This window comes from Parasteatoda tepidariorum, chromosome 3 (assembly GCF_982258835.1).
Source record: "Parasteatoda tepidariorum strain Cologne lab strain chromosome 3, Ptep-v5.0, whole genome shotgun sequence".
NCBI classification, from domain to species: Eukaryota; Metazoa; Arthropoda; class Arachnida; order Araneae; family Theridiidae; genus Parasteatoda; species Parasteatoda tepidariorum.
The window spans coordinates 48,109,414-48,122,055 of NC_141757.1; the positions used below are offsets into that span (position 1 = coordinate 48,109,414).

At 30.0% G+C, this 12,642-nt stretch overlaps 1 protein-coding gene across 5 annotated transcripts in view; it reads right to left on the bottom strand.

Moving 5' to 3' along the window:
* Nucleotides 1-10,326, bottom strand: part of LOC107447106 (G protein-coupled receptor moody) — a 66,271-nt gene extending 55,945 nt beyond the window's left edge. For 2 of the 5 annotated variants that reach the window (XR_015432533.1, XM_071179108.2), the window contains exon 1: nt 9,880-10,326. The gene's annotated coding sequence lies outside the window, so the exon portion shown is untranslated. Of the gene's footprint in view, nt 1-1,831; nt 3,069-9,879 lie in introns of those variants that run through there. The other 3 variants (XR_011636478.2, XM_087159276.1, XM_043038932.3) reach the window with 3 other exon arrangements.
* Between the last annotated feature and the right edge of the window lie 2,316 nt (nt 10,327-12,642).

The window sequence follows — 12,642 nt, forward strand, 5'->3', positions numbered from 1 at the left end:
AACATCATATACTATTACAGTGTCATAAGGGGATGCAAGAAAGAAGGAAAATTCATGAAATATATTAGATTTGACGTTTTTTAAAATGATACATACATTTCTGACAAAATCATTGTCAATAATAAAGTAATAACGCTTACGTATAGTTAAGTCATCGTTAAAGCGAATTCTATTTCAGAAAATTTGAAAATATTGAGATAACGCTTTAAATTGTAGTATTGATACATTTTCCATTCCTATCATTAACTTTAACCCCAAACAACAAAATAAATAACAAGCTGGTGTAAATAAAGATTTTCAAGCTCTGAGGAGTTTTAATAAAATAAAGAAATATGTTTCATAAATGTTTAATGTTTTCAATGTTCAACGTTTCGTGTTACATTTCGTAATGTTGCTTTCGTAACATTAATTGCTATAGGTACCCATAAGCTACTCCCTATGGATTGGTTAACGGCAACTATCAGGCCATTTAAAACTCCTTATGTCTTCTTTCTTAATGGCAAAATTGAAATATTCAGAAACCACAGAGACGCTTCTAAAAATAAATTTTTTGATATTACTTACGTTTTAAAAGTAAAATTTGTCAATTATACTAGACTAGTAAAATCTGAACACAACATTAAGTTAGTTAATCTCTAAATTTTCTTAGTTTAGTAAAGTTTGTTCAAAACGCTAAATAAGAAAGTTACATTCCTCATAAATAGTGTGAAAATGATTGACTTCCGTAAGTATTACACGCATAGGTTTTGACATAATATTTAATGTACTATGATTCACCCTTCATGGTTTGGAGTATCGCACACAATATATGCTAAATAATTATTGCAGATGATAATTAAGGTGATGAAATCAGACACACACAAAAAAAAAGAAACGTTTCAAAATAAGTATAAAGAAGTTTTCCGAAAGATCTCCGAGACATGAAGGAAAGGATTAGACTCAATTTTTAAGATATGATCCTTAAACTTGAGGTATATTTTAAATAATATAAAGGTCTTTATAATCTAAATCTTTCTTTTTCTTTTTGAGCATTTCGAAATTCATTTAGAGCTTATGAGCAAAAGAAAACTTGTAGAAATTGCTCATCAACAAAAAATAATAATTTTCAAGAAATAATAATTTCTTATTTAATTCAAAATGATAATGATCCTTCATACATTTGAATGTTTTCCTAGAATATAATTTTATTTCTCCTCGTGTTTTAGTTCTTTGAGAAAAGATTCATCCAAACGTTCTGTAAGTAATGAAGAGTTTTGGTTACTGTGTATTCAGAAATATTCAAGGCATCATATGACAAAAAAATTATTTTAAAAATTCCCAAAAGAGGCAAGTTAATAAACAGATTTTTTTGTTCTTAACTATACGTAGTAAATTTTCTTAGTTGCTTTTAACTGGTTATTGAAAAAAGCATTTTATTTGGCTAGTTTGATTATCAAGTACTTATAAATGGTTTTGATTGAAAAAGCAGTAAATTATTTTCCATTATTTATTCCCATTGTAAGATCTTTAGTGTACAGAGCACAAGATAAATATTAGGAAAACTTATAATTTTTAATCTAATAAACATGTTTCAGCACACTTAGATTTGATATAATATTTTATGAGACTAACTTTCAATATCCTAATAAATTTGTGCATATGATATTTTAAAATAGTACTCAAAATCTAACTTTTACTTTTTAAAGATATTTAGTTTATTTAATTTTCTACTTTTTAATTTTTTTATGATTTTTTTAACTTTCAATTAAGCATACATCTGAATTATAAATTTCACCTTTATTTGACTGAATATCTTTTTTTCACTATCCCTTTAAAGCATTTCTAAATTTAATGGTAACATGGTTTATTTTGGGCAATGCACACTAATATTACATTTTTGATACTTATAACAATAATGTTTATATAAATTTGCATGAAAACAAAATGCAAAGCAATATCAAACACTTAGCATCTCAGAAGTTGCTGTATTTCAAGAAGCTGCTGCATTTGAATAAGTTGCTTCATTTGAAGAAGTTGACAATTTCAGCCTGACTTGTTTGCAAGTGAAAAGTTCAAAATATGCTTTTCGGAATTCAGCACACATAACAACGTATATTATGGGATTGATCACATTTGATAAGTTGAGTCCCAAGTGGGATAGAAAAGTAAGTGTAGGGATTTTCGCTTTACTGTCATAAAATTTAATAAGCGATATTGGAAAATAACAAATCAGGAAAGCAAGAAAGATGACTAGCGTCACTTTCAGGATTTTCATTTCTTTATCGTCAACACGATCCGGAAAATCATCTATTGTAATCCTACTCTCTCGTGAAGTTGCTGAAGCATTTAATCCTTCTGACGTAACAAAAAAATTGCTCTGCTTTCTCACTCGTCGAGATGTCTTACGAGTGACCCAAAAAATTCTCGAATAGCAAATTGCAAAAACCATGGTTGGAAATGCGAAGTAGTGTATAAAAAAGAAAGTTGTAACTGTTATTCCATACTGTCTCAAAAGGATACAGAATCCGCTCTCAGAATCGTAACCATATCTTCCTACAACTCCAAAGAATGGTAAAAGTGAATTAATAAAAGAATACATCCACGTTAAGGTTATCTGCAATATTAAATATTTCTTTCTGTATATCAAACGATAATACTTTGGGTAAATTACACAGATATATCGATTAATCGTTATTCCAATCATTAAATAAAACGATTCTCCAGCGACTAAAAATTTTGCCCATGTTATCAAAATGCAAAACGCGTGGTTTCGGTTCCAATCGGGTCTGCTGTAATTTATTAATGTGATGATACAAAAAAGCAAATCGGCGACGCATAAAGTTATAACAAATGTAATGGTTGGGTTTCGAAGCTTCTTCAATTTCCTCAAGGCAAGAATCGATACTGAATTACCAAGTATTCCGACAGACGAAGTTATGAGAAAGACTACTTGAGCAATTCTGAATTGTTCCTGCTTATCAGATCTATCTTGTTCTTGGTTCATGTCCAAAGTATCATTATCCAATGAATTGTTTCGGAAAGGGAAAAAGATGTCTTGAAATGAGGTATTCATTTCCTTTTGAATATACCTAAAATTTATATAAATTTTATATAAGAATCCTATTGGAGAAAAATCGGGATATTAAGTAATTTTAACTACATAAACTGTGTCCATATTCTCAACACACTATTCAAATATGATGGCACATATTATTGTGGTTGACTAGTTAGTTATTCTTCGCTAAATATCAATTTTCAACTTCAACGGAATTTAATTTTTTCCGTTTTCGATGAAACAGTTTTTTGGGAAATGCTCCATGCGATATTTTTTTTAAATTGAAGAATATAGTATCTTCTAGAATTTAAGTTTTACCGGTAACAGTAAGTTTAATATAATACGTCCTTCATTAGGAAATAAGAAAAAAAGAAATAAAAGAAATGTAATGAATGAGTACTCATTTATTACTATTAATTAAAACCAGAAAACATGCTTATGGAGTGAGCACACTAACACCTTTACCATCCCGTGATGGAGAGAAAACGGTCTTAAAAGCATAAAAATTTTTTTTAGAGAATTGGTCATTATGTTATAATAGAGGAATAGAAAGCTATTATGCTAATCTTTTGACGTTAATCCATAATTTTTGCCCACATAATTTGCTTGTAAAAATTAAATGCTGTAATGCGGATGACATTTTACAGTAATATTTAGAGGACAGGCGGAAAACTCCGTATACTACAACTGATCATATACTCATATTGAGGTGATACAAGAAAGAAAGAAATTTCATTTTAGAATTTATGTTCTGTCCAGAGTCACATGCTTTCTCCACGAAATCATTGTCAATAATAATGTTATAAAGCTCAACTATAGCTAAATCATCTAAAGTTCGAGTTCTATTTCAGAAAGTGTAAGTAAATATGTAGTGCTTTGAATTGCAGCACTAGTTTTCATTCCCAGCATAAACTTTAAATTCAAAAAAAGCAACACAATAACTAATGAGCTGGTGTAACTAAAGGTTTTCAAGTTAGCTCAAAGGAGTTTTAATAAAATCAATAAAACTGTTTTTAGCGGATTAGAAGTATGTACAACATAAAATTTTCCCGAGTTGAAGCGTTATAAATGCTTGCCACAATATCTAATTTTTTATTGAAAAACAATAAATATACGGAAATTTTAGAAAAAAATGAATAAATAAATGGACAATCCTAAATAGCTTTCGATCTAATGATTGGATCTTCATGTTTCGAAACTCAACGGTTGTAGGAGGTGACCTCAAATATGCTAATTAATTAGTGCAGACGATATTTCAAGTTACGACATCAGACACAAAACGTTCTTTCTCTGAATACCTTTCATTTTATTTTATTTTATAACCGTCGTTGAAAGCGGACCCAATTACATGGGTTTACGACTACTAATGTTCAACTCCGTAGCCTTGCAATTTTGAACCAATCCGGAAGACATGGAAACTCCTGGATCAGTACTCCCAGAGGTATGATTTGTATGGGAACATGGAGGACTTTGAGAATCGACAGATTTAACGTGTATCAGTCACATTTTACTACACGGGGAGTCTTCGTCCGGCGAGGATCGAACCCACAACCTCTTGGACATGGGCCTAGCGCCTTACCGACCAGGCTATCCCGGCCCCTATACCTTTCATTCGTCGGATTCAGATTTCTGGCCCCCAAAATGTATGAGTTACCCGCAATCAGGGAAATATGTACCCAATAGTTTGGTCAAGAGAGCGACCCTGAAGTTTGGAGCTTTAGATGTTAATTTTACATTTTACTTATTTCATTATATCTCAAAAACTTTTTAAGCAAATTGAAAAATTTTTGCATACAATTTCAAAATTCGTTTATCAAAAATAATTTAATACTAAAAATACCGTTTAATAAATAATTGTTATTTTTTACCACTTTATTTAATACTTGTGGAATGAATTTTGAATTGTTTAGTACACCATTTTTCAAATGATTTTAAAGAAAGTAAATTTACAGGACAAAATGCGAAATTTGGTAAAAGGTAAAATTAACTTTAAGGGTCAACTCTTCTGACTAAACTCTGGAACCATATTATCCAAATCGTTTCTACCCCTATATTTGGGATCAGAAATCCAAAAGTATTATATTTATTCAGAGTAAGTACGTTTCTGTGTCTGATCTCGTAACTTCAAAAATCGTCTGCACTAATTAATTATCCTGTTTGGGGTCACCCGCTCGATCGATTAAGATTAAATTCTAGAACATGAAGATCTGATCATTAGATCAAAAAATAATCAGGACGGTCAGTTTATTTTTTACGCATTGTGCATCAAACAGATTATCTAAGCTATACACTTTTTTACTCACTATTTGTTTAGTTACTTTCAAAGCACTAAATTTGTTTATGTTTAAAAAATTTTGTTTAAGAAAAAGATAATAATTATTGATAATTTTTCTCAGGACATATAATTAGTTCAAATGCGCAATTTTTATTTTATTTTATTATTAAACATCACTTTATACAAAGAGCCAAATACATGGAAGTATTTCAGAAAGTTTAAAAATATCGGATTTTTATATACCAAATTTCATAAACAAAAATTTATTTAAACTTTTCGCCTCTGTCAAAAGAATTACATTCTCCATTTTAAATTGTACGTATATGTATTGCAAAAAAATTAAAGTTTTTTTTTTCCACGTTGCAACAAAAAACAGAAAACTTTTAAGTCAGTGAGTAGTCATGCGTATGAACGTTTAAGCATACATGTTTGCAAATTTCGGAATGAAAATTCTTTTTTCGTGAGGGTAACAAAAACCTGAAATAAACTGAGTTGTGGATCCTAGAATAGCACACCCTGCAATGATTTTTTTTAAAATCTCGCGAAGCAAATTTTTGAATTGTCGCAAACTAAATTTCTGGAACTTATTTCGGGGAGATTATTTTGAACGTTTGATCGCATCACAATCACACCACCAAAATTCTTAAACCTGATTGGTTATTTGATATGTATACCTACGCGCATTGTGGTAGGGTTTATTTTTTCTCCATTTATGCTTCTGATCTCTTGCTGTTGGAATCATCGTTATTATTTCATTTTTTTTTACTGTTATTTTATTTATTACCATCATTATTTCGTTTTTCAATTTGTTTTTGTGCGGTACCGGTTAAAAATGGAAATTTATAATAATTTAAATTACTTTTTTTAATAATCAGAAAGCAACGTTGATCCCAGTAATAATCGCCAGCTTGGCGAGATCTTAAAAATTCGCCAAGAGTTGGGCTATTCTAGGATTTTATCAAACTGAGCTATAAGCGGGCAGAAGGGAAAGGTTAAACGAAAATAATTCACATACACAAAACCAAAACAAACTGTTCTATATGTTTGAAATAATTATTAATTAATGTTTGATAATTAATACAGAAGAGATATGCGTTTTATGAAAAAATATCGGGCAGCTTTTTTTTTCTTCAAATATTAGTACCTTTTACTTTTTTTTTAAATGCATTTACTATGTAAAATAAAATGCAATAATATATGAAAGCAAAATATGAAACTGAGAATATATTTGTCTTACAAATTGTTGCCGAAAACAAATTGTTTTCAATATTTGTTCATTCATAGTAGGATGTTTTGATTCTACATAAAAGATCAATCTAAATTAAAATGCATTTCCATCACAGAAATTGCTGCATTGTAAATCAAAAACATGTAATATTTTTTTAAAAATTTATTTTAAACGCCTCAATAATTTTAAGGGTTGATTACAGGAAACTAAAAATCTTAAAAACCAGGCTTTAAAGATGCTTTTAGAAATAAAGTTTTCTGCAGCATCTATAAATATGCTGTTGGTTCTAATGCCAGTTGCCAATACCAGCAAGCCTGCTTGGTAAAACCATGCGAATTTAAGGTAGAGGGTACGTTTCTTGCTTTTTCAGAGGCGTCATCTATGGCCAATAATACGACTTCAGTCACACATCACAGATCACTTTAAAGAGCGAAGCTCTTCATTCATCCACAGATCGTTATTTTGACCTGAACCTGAAAACGATCAATCTTCAATTCAATGCCCCCAGAGGTATGACTTGTTATGGGAATTTAAAGAACCTTGTGACATAACAGATTTAACGTGCACCAGTCACCATTTGCAATATGAGGGGTCTTCAATCGGCATGGAATTCACTGTCTCTTCGACATGGGCCTAATGCCCTACCGACTAGACTATTCCGGCATATAAATATGTAATACCCATCGTTAACAGAGCTTTCACATACATGCAAAACACTTTCACGGTGACAAATTTTGAACTTCTGAAATCGCAACTTATGCTACTATAGTTGTCGCCTATGGACAAAGGCTTACAAAATGGCAAAAAGGAACAATTTCAGCGGAATACAATTCGTTATGGGGATGAAGTCGCGAAACACACGTTAATGTGGGATACAGAAACGCAAAAAGGAACAATTTCATCAGAATACAATTCGTTTCAGGGATGAAGATGCGCGAGTTGATCAAAAAATTAGTTATATAACCAATAAAAAAAATTTTTAAATAATTCTGTTGTCGAAATTACCGGAACTTCCGAGTCGATGGAGATTGCCGTAAGTTTTTTCGATTGAACTAAAATTTCACACATTTAATTTTTTTATGGATTGAAATAAGAAAAGGATAGGAGCAAAACTTATAAATAGTTGACAAAGTAAAGGTTACTTTAATAAGTATTAAGTACGTTGGTTGTCCACGTCTTGAATTATTAATAACAAAATGCATAAGATAAACTAGTAATTTTTGAAAATAAAAATATTTTTATTGATTGTTTTTACCATTGCTTTAACAAAAACAATTTTTACACAAAATAAGGGGAAAATATTAGACTAAGTGATCAAAATATTGTTTGTTTGTTTTTCAATTTGAATTTGTACTAACGGGAAGCTGTTCCATAACTAACACTGGACATATCATTTTGCTTGATCCAAATAAATTACTGTTCTTATATTACTTTTGTTTCAAATATTTTCATAATGCATCATCCACTACATAAAATTTCATATTCCACTACAAAAATTTAGCAATTTTCCTCACTCTATCGAGGGTGTAGTACACACTTTCAAATGTAGTCTTCGGCTTTCTAAGGACTCAAAAGTTCAGGGTTCGTTCCCATCCAACGATAAAGATTGTCTCTTTCGCACTATTTTTACAATGATGATCAGGGGCAACGAATACAAACTCTGATTCCTTAACAGCTAATCAGAGGGCAGCACTATTCTGCCTTATTACATAATTCGGTAAACAATGCGCCTCAAAGTCTCGAAAGCCGAAACTGACGATCATTTTGTTGAGATTGAGGGGAGAATTTTATCGACTATGTCAATCATCATCTATCAAAAGGTACCTCAAGATGGATTCAAGTTAACATGTCTTATATACTAGTGATTTGTTATTTAATATTTGTAGTGGTAGTTACGCCACATTACTTCCCTTCTAGAATTTTACATGTGATAGAATTCGATGAACGAATATCACTAGTTGATTCATGCTGTTTATTTATTTATATCAATTTTTGCTCATTATATTTTCTTCATTTTTTTTTTCTTTTTGTAACATTTCGCACAATTTTTTTTTCCTTTCATTTTTTGTTTATAGCAATCCGCTCATTTTATTCTCCTTCTTAATTTTTGCTTATTGACCGGGAGACTTTATCTACTTCGCCAGATTTTTTTCTATTTGAGAGATATATTAAACAAATCAAACTGTTTAAAGTGGATCATCCATCATGTTGGCGTGTTCATATCACATTCGCAAGTCACTAATATGAGGATTTAATCATATGTCAACCATCATCTATCAAAAGATATCCCTAAATGGATTCAAGTTAACATGTCTTATATACCAGTGATTTGGTATTTAATATTTGTAGTGGTAGTTACGCCATAAGCTTAATGTTAATTTACTTTCATTGTTTGCGTGTATTTCATGAGAAAAAGGACAAAGACGGTACGAACTAATATGGTTTTTTTTACTGTAAGTTGCCCTAAAATAACAGTCAAAAAGCGACAAATATCAAAAAATGCATCCAATAAAATATTTAGAATTACAAGCGTAATGAATCTTATAGAAACACAATTCTATGTAATTAACATGAAATGCACAAAAAGCAAAGAAGTAATAAAACCAAAGAAGTAAAATGAAGTGGAATTAAAAAAGCAAAACTTTAGCTTATTCACCTTGTATTCATTACCTAGTAATGAATTTAAAATTATTCAAAAAATGTAAGCGTAAATCATTTTCTGATTTTTTTTAAATATATATCGGGCTTTAAAACTTAAATATAATTCAGACTTTAAAACTTAAATATAATTCAGACTTTAAAACGTAAATATAATTCAAACCTATAATTTCTTAAAATACATATTTTTTAATTTATTTTTTTAAACATTTTCAGTTACAGAACTGAAACAGATATTGCTCTTTTTTTAAAATTGAAATGCAAGAAAATAATTTATTTAGGAATTGTTGATGAATAATTTTATATTATGTAACCAAATGTGATTTATACATTTTTATTACAATATTTGAAATTATATATCATAGATTATATACAATATTTGAAAGCTAAATTCCTTAGATTATGCATATTTTAAAGATATTTTTAGTTAACTCTTTTTAAAAAATTGAAACACAAGAAGTGCATTCATTTTGGTATTAAAAATGAATGATATTGTATTATTTTCTAATGTTTAAAATACATTTATGGCTTACAGTCTATAGATTATAATTTTTTTGAAATAGATATTTAAATATTTCCATTTAAGTAATTGGCATGCATGCACCAACTACTTGAATTCCATCAGTATAGTTATTTACCCTATAAACAAAGATACAAGACATATTATCAACATAAAATACTTACTTAAGCTGGCGATCAGAAAAAAGAAGTTTTGATCAAAACAAGATTAATCGAAATAAAATAAAAGTTTATCTTATTTTGCAAATATTTTGCAATTGTTAGAAATTTTCGTCAGACTTCAATATCGTAATTCAAATTTTTACTGAAGATGGTCAATCAGAGAGGAACTGCAGTTATTTCGCATATCCCGTAATTCCGACAAAATATTCTTTGACAGGATTCTGTTGCAAAAACAGCATTTCCTTGTAAATGTATAAAATCCTCTTCCGAGGCTAAAAATACAAAGATAAAAATCAAATCAATCTCTTATCAAGGTTGATGATAACTTTGTTTCGAAGGAAACTTTGTAATTTCCGATCATTTATACTGCGCACTTAATACTGTTCGATTCCAGAGATTCTCCTTTAATACCCATCCAAAAACTCCGGTATTTCCTTTTTTGTTTTCCAAGTTTCGTTTGAAAAGTGTAATTTATAGGTCAGAATTATTAAGATTTACTGGGACTATTTATGGTGTTCAACTTTACGGTATATTTTGTTCGCAGCGTGAAAACTATAAAACGAAGTATAAAAAAACATATCACAAAGGTATATAGAAAAATATACAGGAAATACGATGAAGTAAAAAAAAATTATGTTTAATAATTAGTTCGAGAATTATTAACTGTTAAACTTGTAATAAGAATACCATGCAGATAGCTCTACAGGTCACAACTTTTTTTAATTCCTTTTTATTTCCAATGAGCTGCACAATCAGTCTTCCCGATGAGCAGATGTAGTGCGTTCTCCAGAAGTGGTATCTACTCGTTCAGAACCACCACAATGGGTGAGATACCGTTGGCCGTGTTAATTTGGACGTCTAGTTTCTGCCACACTAGATGGCAGCACCGAGACTCTATTTGGATGCTAAAGTGCACTAGGTATTTATTTTTGCCGGAAATGCCAAGAGCCAATAAGGCATACAGGCCACAACTACAAAGTTTAAATTTAACGCCGAGGAAAGATCCCTTTTGTATTAGAATTTAATTTGAGTTTTTTTGTTTTTTGAAATTTCAATTAAATACTCGAAAATGTAAAAAGTACTTTTTTTCTTCTTCTCTTTTTCTATCCCTCTCTTTTTCGAGAGTTTGTGTGTAGTACAGTTGGAAAGGTTTGATAATTGCCATGTGTGTAATCTGAAATCGTACAGGCATGATTTAGAACTGCACCGGTACGATTTAGTCAATTACGAAGCGTTTGAAATAAAATGTTATTTCAAGCCTTAAACAGTAGTTAGCTGATAAAGAAACAAGTAGAACATTACAGAATAAGTTGCTCAATTATGTGATATATTAAATAATTTATCCCGTACTTTGGCTTTATCTTTACATGGGATGTCCAAAAGTTACATTGAGAACATGTAAAACCGAGAAACTTAAATAAAAACTAAACGCAAGTTCACAGCGACTTGTTTCTTCCACTTGAATCCCCACCTGAAAAAAAGCTTCCCGATTTAACCACTGGAGCGTTTTTTATACCATGCTTCTTTAAGAATCAAAAGTTGTACGATTTGAGAGATGTACGATTTACGCAATATTATTAACAAGTAAAATTATTATTGCTGTAATTAAAATTACTTATTTCCTATTGCGTGTGCGCTCCTAAGTTTAAATTTTTTGTACACAGTCAATTATTTACAAATCCCGTAAATCCTTCATTTTGTTACGAATGAACCAAATGTTCAACAAAAAATCACAATAAAAATATATTTTATAAACAAAAAAAATTTTTTTTTTTTAAAAAAACATCGTTTTTAGAAAAAAGGCGCAATAATGAATGAAAAGGAACCACGTGAGTTGGGGAGCTGAGCCTCCTTGTTAAAGTAAAAAATGCATTTATCTATTTTCTATAGAGTGTGGTAAAATCAGTGACGATTAAGTTACTTTCGATATTACTACACTAAATTTTTTTTTTTTCATTTTGTGATAAAAATAGAATTATTTTTTTCTAGTCCACTGAAAAGCTTGGTTCTTAAAACCCTTTTTACTATTAAGATTAGTTTTTAAATTTTGTTTTCTATCTGTTAATCTGTTCATGTCAAAAATTGATCAAGAAATCGACTGTCTTTAAATTCTGCTTTTCAAACGGTAATTTCTGCTATTAATAGTCCGAAAATCAATATATTTAGATAAATCCACGCACGCGACAAAAAATTCAAAATTGAGATTTTCATATATTTGGCATTTTTGTGTGATAAGCTACTGAGACTAAATTTTGTTTCATTTGCTGCAAGACTACATAAAAACTGCAAGATTAAATTTTGCTTCATTTGTTTTTTTAAATTTTATTTTACAGTTTATAGCATTCATTCATAGAAGGAAAATAGTTGTCACATCACTATTCCCGAGATCTACCGTGAAGCACTTACATTGTTTTTTTTTTTCAATAGTAAATTAAGTAAATTTTCATCCGGAACATCGCTTCATTGAAATTTGAGCTCTGTAGCTAGACGGGAAACGGTCTATTAAGTTCAGTTTGAATTTGTCAGGAAACTATAAAACTTGTACTTCAATTTTTTCGACAGAGTTTCAGTTAGAATTCGCACTCTAACCAATTCGACCCTTATAGTAACGAGAGCGCTTCAACGTTGCATACGTTTCAGCGCTCTCGTTAACGTTGAATTACAAATTTCCTTGAATTTTAATTGTATACACGCAAGATCTTTTTGCTTTTCTTACTCACGTAATAAACATACCCTAGTTGTACCTAATAGTCTACCTAATTGTAT